The sequence below is a fragment of the Vombatus ursinus genome, unplaced genomic scaffold (genome assembly GCF_900497805.2).
Source record: "Vombatus ursinus unplaced genomic scaffold, bare-nosed wombat genome assembly UNPS02008996.1, whole genome shotgun sequence".
NCBI classification, from domain to species: Eukaryota; Metazoa; Chordata; class Mammalia; order Diprotodontia; family Vombatidae; genus Vombatus; species Vombatus ursinus.
Window position 1 is genome coordinate 7,386,441 of NW_020948774.1, and position 9,353 is coordinate 7,395,793.

Here is a 9,353-nt window from a genome sequence, read left to right on the forward strand (position 1 = left end):
AGGAGAGACGAGGTAGTGATTGCTTACTCCCTTCACCCCTCCTCAGAGCACTGACCTTGAAAAGGGTGAACTTCCTCCTGTTATTACTGATAAAGGAAGGAGGACCTCTTACCTTGGCAAGATGGGGGGAGAAAAAGAAAGGGAACAAATGTTTATTAAGTGCGTACTAAGTATCACTGATAAATGCTTTACAAATATTTTCTCATTTGATCCTCTTGACAACTCTGGGAGGCTAAGTGAGGTTAAGTGACTTGCCCAAGATGACAGAGTTAGTAAGTGTCTAAGGTGTATTTGAACTCATGGTTTCCTGACTCCAGACCAAGTAATCTATGCATTGTACCACCCAGCTGCCCCCACCTCCCCTCATGGCCCTGGAGCAAAGCCCTGTTGGTCTCTTTCTAGTTACGACTGTTCAAAATAGCTCTAATTTTCAGAAATTGTTCTTCCTTATACTGTTTCATACGCTGGGTTCTCATTTCATTTCTTCAGCTCGTGAGAGGGGAAAAAACAAAACACACCAAACAATTCATCCTATGGTGACAGCAACCGAAGTGGTCACTGCAAGAAATTCCGTGCCCTATCCTCCATCTGGTCCTCCTTCTGACTGCGACTGAGGGCAGAAAGGTTACTGAGTGGTTGTACCATGCAGCAGATCAAACTCAAGTAAGTAACAAAATCAAGATGTAATTGTAGTGATGATTAAATTGATGCACCTCATTAATTTCACGTGAGAGGTGGGGAAATACATTGCCCCACTTTCCCAAAATTCATTATTTGTCTGGCCTCAAGACATCCCCTTGCTGATGTTTCATTGGGTCTAATTTAAGTATGTAAATTTAATGGTTCAGTAAGTAAAATTGCCTTTATTGTTTGGAATGCTTTGTGGTAATTTATGGGCTCATCTGGCTTGTTTGATGGTTCTCTATGATAGAGTAGATGACTGCAATGAAAAGTGTGTTCATCTAAAGGATACAAGAGAAAAGGGGAGAGAAATTCCACCCAGCCCAGAAACATCAAATTTCAAAGACAAGATGGCAGACACAATTTAAATTCAATGGATAGAAATCTATTCCATTTAATTTATTATAAACACTCACTGTATACAAAGTATGGTAGAGCAGCAATGTTTAATCTTAAGCACATTCTCCTTTAGGTAGTGGAATGTGAAATAAGATGTTAGCTTAGTGATTATGTAAGGGAGGGAATGTACCTGCTTTAATGGGACCACCATTACCAGGAAATTTTCAGTAAAACTTCAATGACGCTACTCCCTGGATTTGTTGGTCAAATAGACAATATGACAAAAAGGGGAAGGAGCTAGGTACCATGATAAAATTATAGAATGCTGAGAAGAAAGGAAGTGAATATGGATCTAGAAGACTCATTAGCTTTCATTTGTGAATGTTGAAGATCCTTGTGGTAGGAATGGTGTCTGTCTCTTGTAGGGTTGGTTTCTATTTAAGAGCATCCTTGGGTTTTGTTGGCCTGGGGAACTAGGACTTGAGTTATTGGTCTGACTTCCTTGCCACCTGAAGAATAAAAGGCCCAATTTGTGGGGAACTGGTGTTCCTCTAGTTTTCACTGAATTTTTATTATCCTTCAGGGATGTCTTCCTGACCAAATGTTGCTGATAGCTTTGGTGAATATGAAAGTGGAGGAAATAAGACTTTATTTCAATTTAATTAAAATTGTATCCTTTTAAATCTTAAACAAGTAAAGTTTTTAGTTACATATTAAGGTCCATGAACTCCGGATTATTCCATATCCTAAATTTGAATTACTGGAAGGACCTGAGGTAGGTCTGGCTCAGAATATGTTGCTTTACTAGGCAAGGGTTTGTTCAATAACTGTGTGGTTGAATTCATTGCTGAGGTAAGGCAAAATTAAAGAGCCTTGGGTGATTGGATGGCCAAATAACAGTCATGAGGTAGATATGAACTGAGTGAGCTTCAAATGAGGAGAGTTTACTAGGTTGATTATAGTAGAGGTAGAGTTTGGAAATGGCAATGGTGAACAGTATATTCCAACTCCCCCACTTCAACCCAATGATTCAGAGAGAGTGATTGAAAGTGCAACCAGCTCTGGAAAGCATGGAGACATAGCCAGGGAGGCTATGTCATCAGGAAGGAGCCAGGTCTCAATGAAAGCCAGAAGATAGGAGTGAAAAAGGAAAAGATTTAAGATGAAAGCAAATCTGTTACCTATGGAGCAAGCACACCAAGGAACACAGTGGAAGGGATGGGTACATAGTGGGACATTGTAGGAGGAGTGGTTGGTGTAAAGAAGAGGTCAGTGAGTATGAAGAACAGGATTTGAATAATGACAGCCAGAGGTTCAGAATCTCTGGGATGGGGAGCATATGAGCAGGTAGGAGTTTGTTAATTATTGGGGAGTTAAATCAGGTAGATCATCAACATCTGTAGGGGTTTGGCCTCAGAGTGGAGTCTTCTCAATGAGTTAGGCAGCTAAGGTGAGAGGACCAGTTGATGAGAGCTGATGGAATGGTGTCTCTCTCCTCTACCACAGGCAGGTTAGGTGAGGCAGGGAGACTACAGGGATGGAATCACATGTGTGTTTGTTTGTCTACTTGTGTGTGTGTGTGTGTGTGTGTGTGTGTGTTATGTTTCTTTCCCTTGCATTCAGGAAGAGGCCAGTCAAAGAGACCTTTCCCCAGTGAGGGACAGAAAGGAAGAGATGATATTTTTTAAAAAGATAGGTTTTGTAGATGGTTGACTAGATTTATTCTACTTCCTCATATCTGACTTCCCCCCCTCTACTCCCTATGATTACCTTGCTTCAGATGGAATTGCATACAGCTTTTTGGGCAGATCCCACTAGACAACCTTGAAGACCTCTATAGATCAAATGGTAAAGTAAGAGTGGGAGGGTGGACAGTCCCAGCAGCTGCCTGGACAAGTAGGGCTATCCACACAAATAAGTACTATGGGGATAATGAGAAGAGACACTACGCCTGTTGTCACATTAAGTGGGGTACATTTTTCTATAAGGAGTTTTGCATATAGTTTTAAAACACGGGGGTAGACAAGGATATGATTAATAGTTATCCTACGAGAGTGTTATTAAAGTTGCTCCCAAACAACTGGACCTGAGGTAGTAAAAGTCCTTCTAATCCACAAAAATTTAGTACGTCCCCAAAGGCCCCTACCCCTCTTACTCACTCTCCCATCCCACCTGGTCATTTGAAGTCACCCAAATCTTTGTATCCAGAACTGAGAGACTACTGAGATGAGTCCTCTAGGGCGAGGGCCAAGGTTCTTTTGATGCTCAAGCTGTTTACCTGCAGCAGGACTATAGGGGGACTGGGGACAAATACCCAAGTCACTATGTCTTAGAAAAGTAGAAGGCTTCCGCTGTTCTCTGCTGCTGGCCCAGGCTCCCGTGCTCGGCCCTTCTTCGCCAGCCATGATGTTACAGAACTTTATGAAAAATGTTTGGACTCCACTGAAGCCCTACTATACCCAGGTTTACCAGGAGATCTGGATAGGAATGGGTGTGATGGGGTACATTGTTTACAAAATCAGAAGTGCTGATAAAAAAAGCAAAGCTTTGAAAGGTTCAGATTCAGCTGCTCCTGCTCACAGACATCATTAACTGGGATTATGCATAACGTGAAATATCAGGCTGGCTGTAAATTTGGGTATTTGACCATAGCAGAAAGCATGCAAGGATTTCCCATGTTAACTTTTAGGCTTTTGTTCATACAGTGAAATAAAGTTATATATATACAAGGAAAAAAAAAAGAAAAGTAAAAGGTGAAGGGTGCCAAGATGACACTGCTAGGTACTGGCAGCCAGAATACTATTATACTAGGGCACCTTCAGAGGTACATAGGGCACCCTAATTTCCACCAAGGAAAGGTGCACTCTTTTTGAGGTAGAGTTGACTGAAAGATCTCCCATTTGAGTCTCAGTTGTGGATAGGTAATCAGGGGGGCCATTTATCTGGGCATAAATATTATGAGTTCTTGAGAGTCAGTGCCCAATGCATGTATACTTCTCCATCCTTCCTCAGGATTAATTGAATCTCCTACATATTACCACAATTTGGTGAGTGGAGATCTGAGAGAGACTCTACTTCCCAAGGGCATTGATATTCACCCTTATACTGATTATTGATGTAATCTTAACTAGACCAGATAAGCCATGAAGGTGGAAGCCATGATGGGTGGTTCATATGAGAGATAAAGGTTGGGAGACCTACTCCAATAAAAGTAAGAGTCTAGTCTATTTCATTAAATTTTGGAAAATGCACTGGATAGGGTGAACCTAGATGACTCCAAATATAGTTCCATCATAAACTATTGACACTCTTCCACAATCTAAAAGGGAAGTTCAGAGGCTTATTGGACTCTTTGAATTCTTGAGAACACACTTTCTCAGCTGTGTATTTTTATGGCTCAATTTACTAAATTACTGGAAAGCCTGTCTCTTTTGAGTGAGGCAGGAATAGGCTGTAGCCTTGGAAGATGTAAAACAGGTTGTCTAGCAATCTCTTAGTGCTTATTATTGTGTGGAGTCTATGTTCATATAAGTATTTGTCCTTAAAGGTTAGGCTAAATAAAGGATTTGGACAAGTCTCAAGGAGTATCAAGATTAAATAACTACAAAGCTTTTTGAGCCCTAACCTTCCTTGAGTGGAGTTACTGTACAGCTGTACCACTTCTGAAAAATAGTTGCTTGCCCATTATTATGCCTTAATACTACTTAGACAAATGGGACAGGTTTATCCTACTGTTCTTTGTCCAGGGTTGCCCATTATGAGTGGAGCGCTGCAAGATGGAACCTTGAACGAGACAAGTAGGAAATAGAAGGTTTCCATTGTTAATTGCAAGTGGTACATTCAAGATGGTGCTTATCTATGCCCCTCATGTGGTAATTTACTTTATGAACAGGTTGCCATTTTGCCAGAGACTGAAACCTCCATTCCTAGCCCAAATGCTTTTTGTCTTTTCCACTAGCCCACTGGATCCCCACTTACGAGAATTTAGCTCTTGAGGAACAGAACAACATTTTCCCTGACTCACTGGTGGCTCTGCCTCAGATGTGAGATATACACACAACTGGATCTTGGTGGTCATTAATCTTGTAATAGGGCACACTGAGGGCTGGAGATCCTTCTGTTGTGGGACAAACTGTGAGTTGCATGGCTGACATGTGAAAAAGACCTGAGAAATGGGATGAGAAAAATATTATACATACTGACTCCTGGATGGTGGGCTAATGGTTCTGATTGAGTGATCTGAGGCCCAGAGAGAACAGAAATAAAACGACGACAACACAACCACTGGCATTTATATAGTACTTTAAGGTTTGCAAAACATTTTACATCTATTGTCTCATTTAATCCTTGCAGAAGCCCCAAGAGATAGGTGCTATTATTATCACAATTTTACAAATGGAGGCACTGAAGCAGACAGAGGTTAAGTGACTCGCATAGGATCATATGCTTAAGTTAAGCATTTGAGGCAGGATTTTAACGCAGATCTTCCTAATTCCAAGTCCAGCATTTTATGTGCTGTACAACCTAGCTGACCCTTTGGGGTTAAGACCAATGGAGAAATTTTGTTGATGCCTCCCACTGCATACTGCTTTTTGTAGGTCCTGACAATGCCTATTAGAAACCTCTGCTGAACTAAATTATCAGGCTGATACTCTAATGAAGAATGGAATGGAAGAGATTGAAGAGTAGGTCTACCATTAATATGGGCACAAGGTCCAGGATGTTATGATTCCTTTAATTAAGTATGATACAGGTACTTCATTGTGCCAATCAGTGTCTGACTTTCAACGGTCAGTATGATGCGACTAAACATAATTCTCAACCTTCTCATTGGCAGAATTATTACACTGGCCATTTCCCCCCATCTCAATGAAAGAATACAATTGAGACTTATTTAAGATATGGCATTTTAGTGCCAGTTAAGTCCACTATCATCACAGCCACCATCAAAGCCCAGACAGAATACATCCCTCTTTTCATTATGGGTCCCCTTGTACCATAGCCTCTGATCAGGGCGTTTTTGCTTTGTTTTTTGTTTTGTTTTGTTTTTGCCACAAAGAAGGTCTGTGATTGAGCCTATTACCATCAAATTCATTGAGTTTTTCATCTTCCATATCATCCTCTGGCATCTGGTATTATCAAACACTGGAGAAGATAAAATAACAGCTACTTAACATCCCTGGGATTGAGTATGTCACCTCCCAGAATTGTGTCTTTGATGAATCTGTGATGTACCAAAAAGGGAGGGGCTATCTTGTGTATCAGATTCTTGGATCCAGCCTTCAGGAAGACTTACCTGATAAGGGTGGACAATTTTGTATAAACAACTCGGGAGAAATGGTTCAGTTCTTCCTGAATTGGAAGATTTTTATTCCCAGGGATGGTCCAGAAAACTTCTTCCTTGAAAAAATTTGGGGGACTGAGGGGTGGAATCTTTTTTTTTTGACCACTTAATAGTGTTTTATTTTTTTCCAATTACATGTAAAGATAGTTTTCAACATTTACTTTTATAATATTTTGAGTTCCAATTTTTTTCTCTCTCCCTTCCTTCTTTCCCCCTTCCCCAAGATGGCAAGCAATCTGACATAGGCTATACATGTACAATCACATTAAACATATTTCTACATTAGTCATGTTGTGAAAGAAGAATCAGAACAAAGGGAAAAACCATGAGAAAGAAAAAATAACAAAAAAAGAGAAAAGAACATGCTTTGATCTGCATTCAGACTCCACAGTTCTTTCTCTGGATGTGGATAGCATTTTCCATCATGATCTTTTGGAACTATCTTAGATCATTGTATTGCTGAAAAGAGCTGAGTCTATCAAAGTTGGTCATCATAAAATGTTGCTGTTGCTGTGTATAATGTTCTCCTGGCTCTGCTCACTTCACTCAGCATCAGTTCATGTAAGTCATTTCAGGTTTTTCTGAAATCTGCCTGCTCATAATTTCTCATAGCACAATAGTATTCCATTACATTTATATACCACAACTTATTTATCCATTCCCCAATTGATAGGCATTGAGAGGTAGAATTTTTAATAATTTAGGGGAGATGAAATTCTATTTTTATAACAATAGAAAACAGAAATTCACCTACCAGAAATAGGAAAATGTACCTGACTTGGTGGATATATTGAGTCTCTAGATCAATAATAACAGAATTTGTATAGCTTTTACATATGTTCACGAAATAGTTAGCCTATATTATCTCATTTGATTCTCACAATTCTCCATTTACTATTTTTATCCTTATTTTACAGATGAGGAAACTGAGATAGGTTAAATGATTTGCCAAGGGTCACATAGCTAGTAAATGACTGAAACTGGATTTGAACACAGGTCTTTCTGACTCCAAGTCAATAACTCTATGTACTATGCCACTTGGGGAGTCTTTATTGAAATCCCATAGAAGAAAGGGATAGCCCCCCAGGAGAGGACTCTTAAAGGGTAAAAATATGCTACCATCACTCTAGGTTTCCAGGTTTCGGCTGGTGGATTGAATGGATGGTGGTATGTAGAGTCCTGGTATCAACTGAGAAGAAAGACAGATTGTATGCAGGAGGTCTATGACCTCTTCATTACCTTGAGAGAGATAACCTATGCCTATGATGAGGAATCATGATGGCATTAGTGCTGTGGACCTGATACTCTAGTGCTACTCCTGGTCGTTGTTGTTTCTAAATCAAAAGGCCTACATTGAACTGCTCATAACATTATTGTCACTGCATGAATTTAGAAGATTTTTTGGTTTGTTTTGTAATTTTTTAGAAGATGGTTTATATCATTTTATGTTTTTATTATTTGCTTTAAGCTCCTTCAATGCTACTTATGTGGTCACAATTGTTTTAAAGCTATTTTAGTGGTAAAAGGTCCCCTAGACAATTTTTGGAACCTTGTGAACAAGGAGCAGCACCTGTTATATGTAGTCAGGTTGATTTCCCTTTCAGGGAACAGGGAGGCTAGCCCTTTGGTCCCGCGTGGGGGACAAGGGCTTAAATTATTTGTTTAGCTTCCTTGTCCCATGAGGCATAAAAAGTCTAGCTTATGGGAAATTGGTTGCTTCCACAGTTTTAGTTGCATTCCTATTTTGCTGCAAGTATACCTTCCTGACTAAACATTTTTTGTCGTGGTGTTGAAGATGATGATGGAGATGAGTTTGGTTTTATTTGAATTTAATTAAGAACCATATCTTTTTTAAGCTTATCACAAGTTGTTTTTATTGTATTTCCTGATCCATGAATTCCTCATTGCATTTTAATATGGCAATTTCCTATTATTTTCAGGATGAAATATAAAATGTTTTATTTGGCAACTAGAGCCCTTCCCAAATTGTCCCCTGAACTTCACAACTGAACAACAAAAATATCTCTACCTAATATACATAGCTAATATTTTTATTGTTCATTCATTTTAGCTGTGTCTAACCCCCATTTAGGGTTTTCTTGGCAAAGACATTTGGAGTGATTTGCCATTTCCCTCTCCAGCACATTTTATACAGATAAGGAAACTGAGGCAAATAAGGTTAAATGACTTGCCCAGGGTCACACAGCTAGTCTGAGGCCAGATTTGAACTGAATAATACGAGTCTTCCTGACTCCAGGCCCAGCATTCTATCCAGCATACTTATGTTGTCCTAAGTACTAGGGATACAAAAAAAGGCAAAAGATAATTCTTGTCCTTAAGGAGCTCCTAATCTAATGGAGAGAGAATAAGCAAACAGATACGTATGACAAGCTATGTATGGGATAAATTGGAAATAATTAAGAGAGGAAAAGGCACAAGAGTTAAGAAGGATTGGGAAAGGCCAAGAAGATGCAGAAGATGAAATGTTAGTTGGGTTTAAAGGAAGCCAGGGAAGCCAGTAGGGGGAGATGAGGAGAGAGAGCATTCCAGGCATGGGGGACAGCCAGAGAACATTCCCAGAGCCAAGAGATAGAGTGCCTTGTTCCTAGAATCCCAGGAGGCCAGAGTCACTGGATCATAGTATGTGGTGTGGAGTAAGGTATAGTAGGAGTGTAGCTAGATTATGAAAGGCTTTGACTGCTAAGCAGAGGATTTTGTTTTTGATCCTGGAGGCAATAGGGAGCCAGTGGAGTTAACTGAGTGGAGTGAGTGTGTGTGTGTGTGTGTATGAGACTTTTTTTTGGAGGCGATTGGGGTTAAGTGGCTTGCTGAAGGTTACATGGCTAGTAAGTGTCTGAGGCAGCATTTGAACTCAGGCCCTCCTGACTCTAGGGCTGATGGGTGCTCTATGCACTACACTTGGCTGCCTACCCTTCACACCTCTCCCCCCCCTCCCCACCCCCACATTAAATTGTTTTTATAGTCTCAA

At 40.1% G+C, this 9,353-nt stretch overlaps 1 pseudogene; it reads left to right on the forward strand.

Moving 5' to 3' along the window:
* Positions 1 to 3,426: 3,426 nt before the first annotated feature.
* LOC114034384 lies at positions 3,427 to 3,612 on the forward strand (annotated as a pseudogene).
* The last annotated feature ends 5,741 nt before the right edge of the window (positions 3,613 to 9,353 follow it).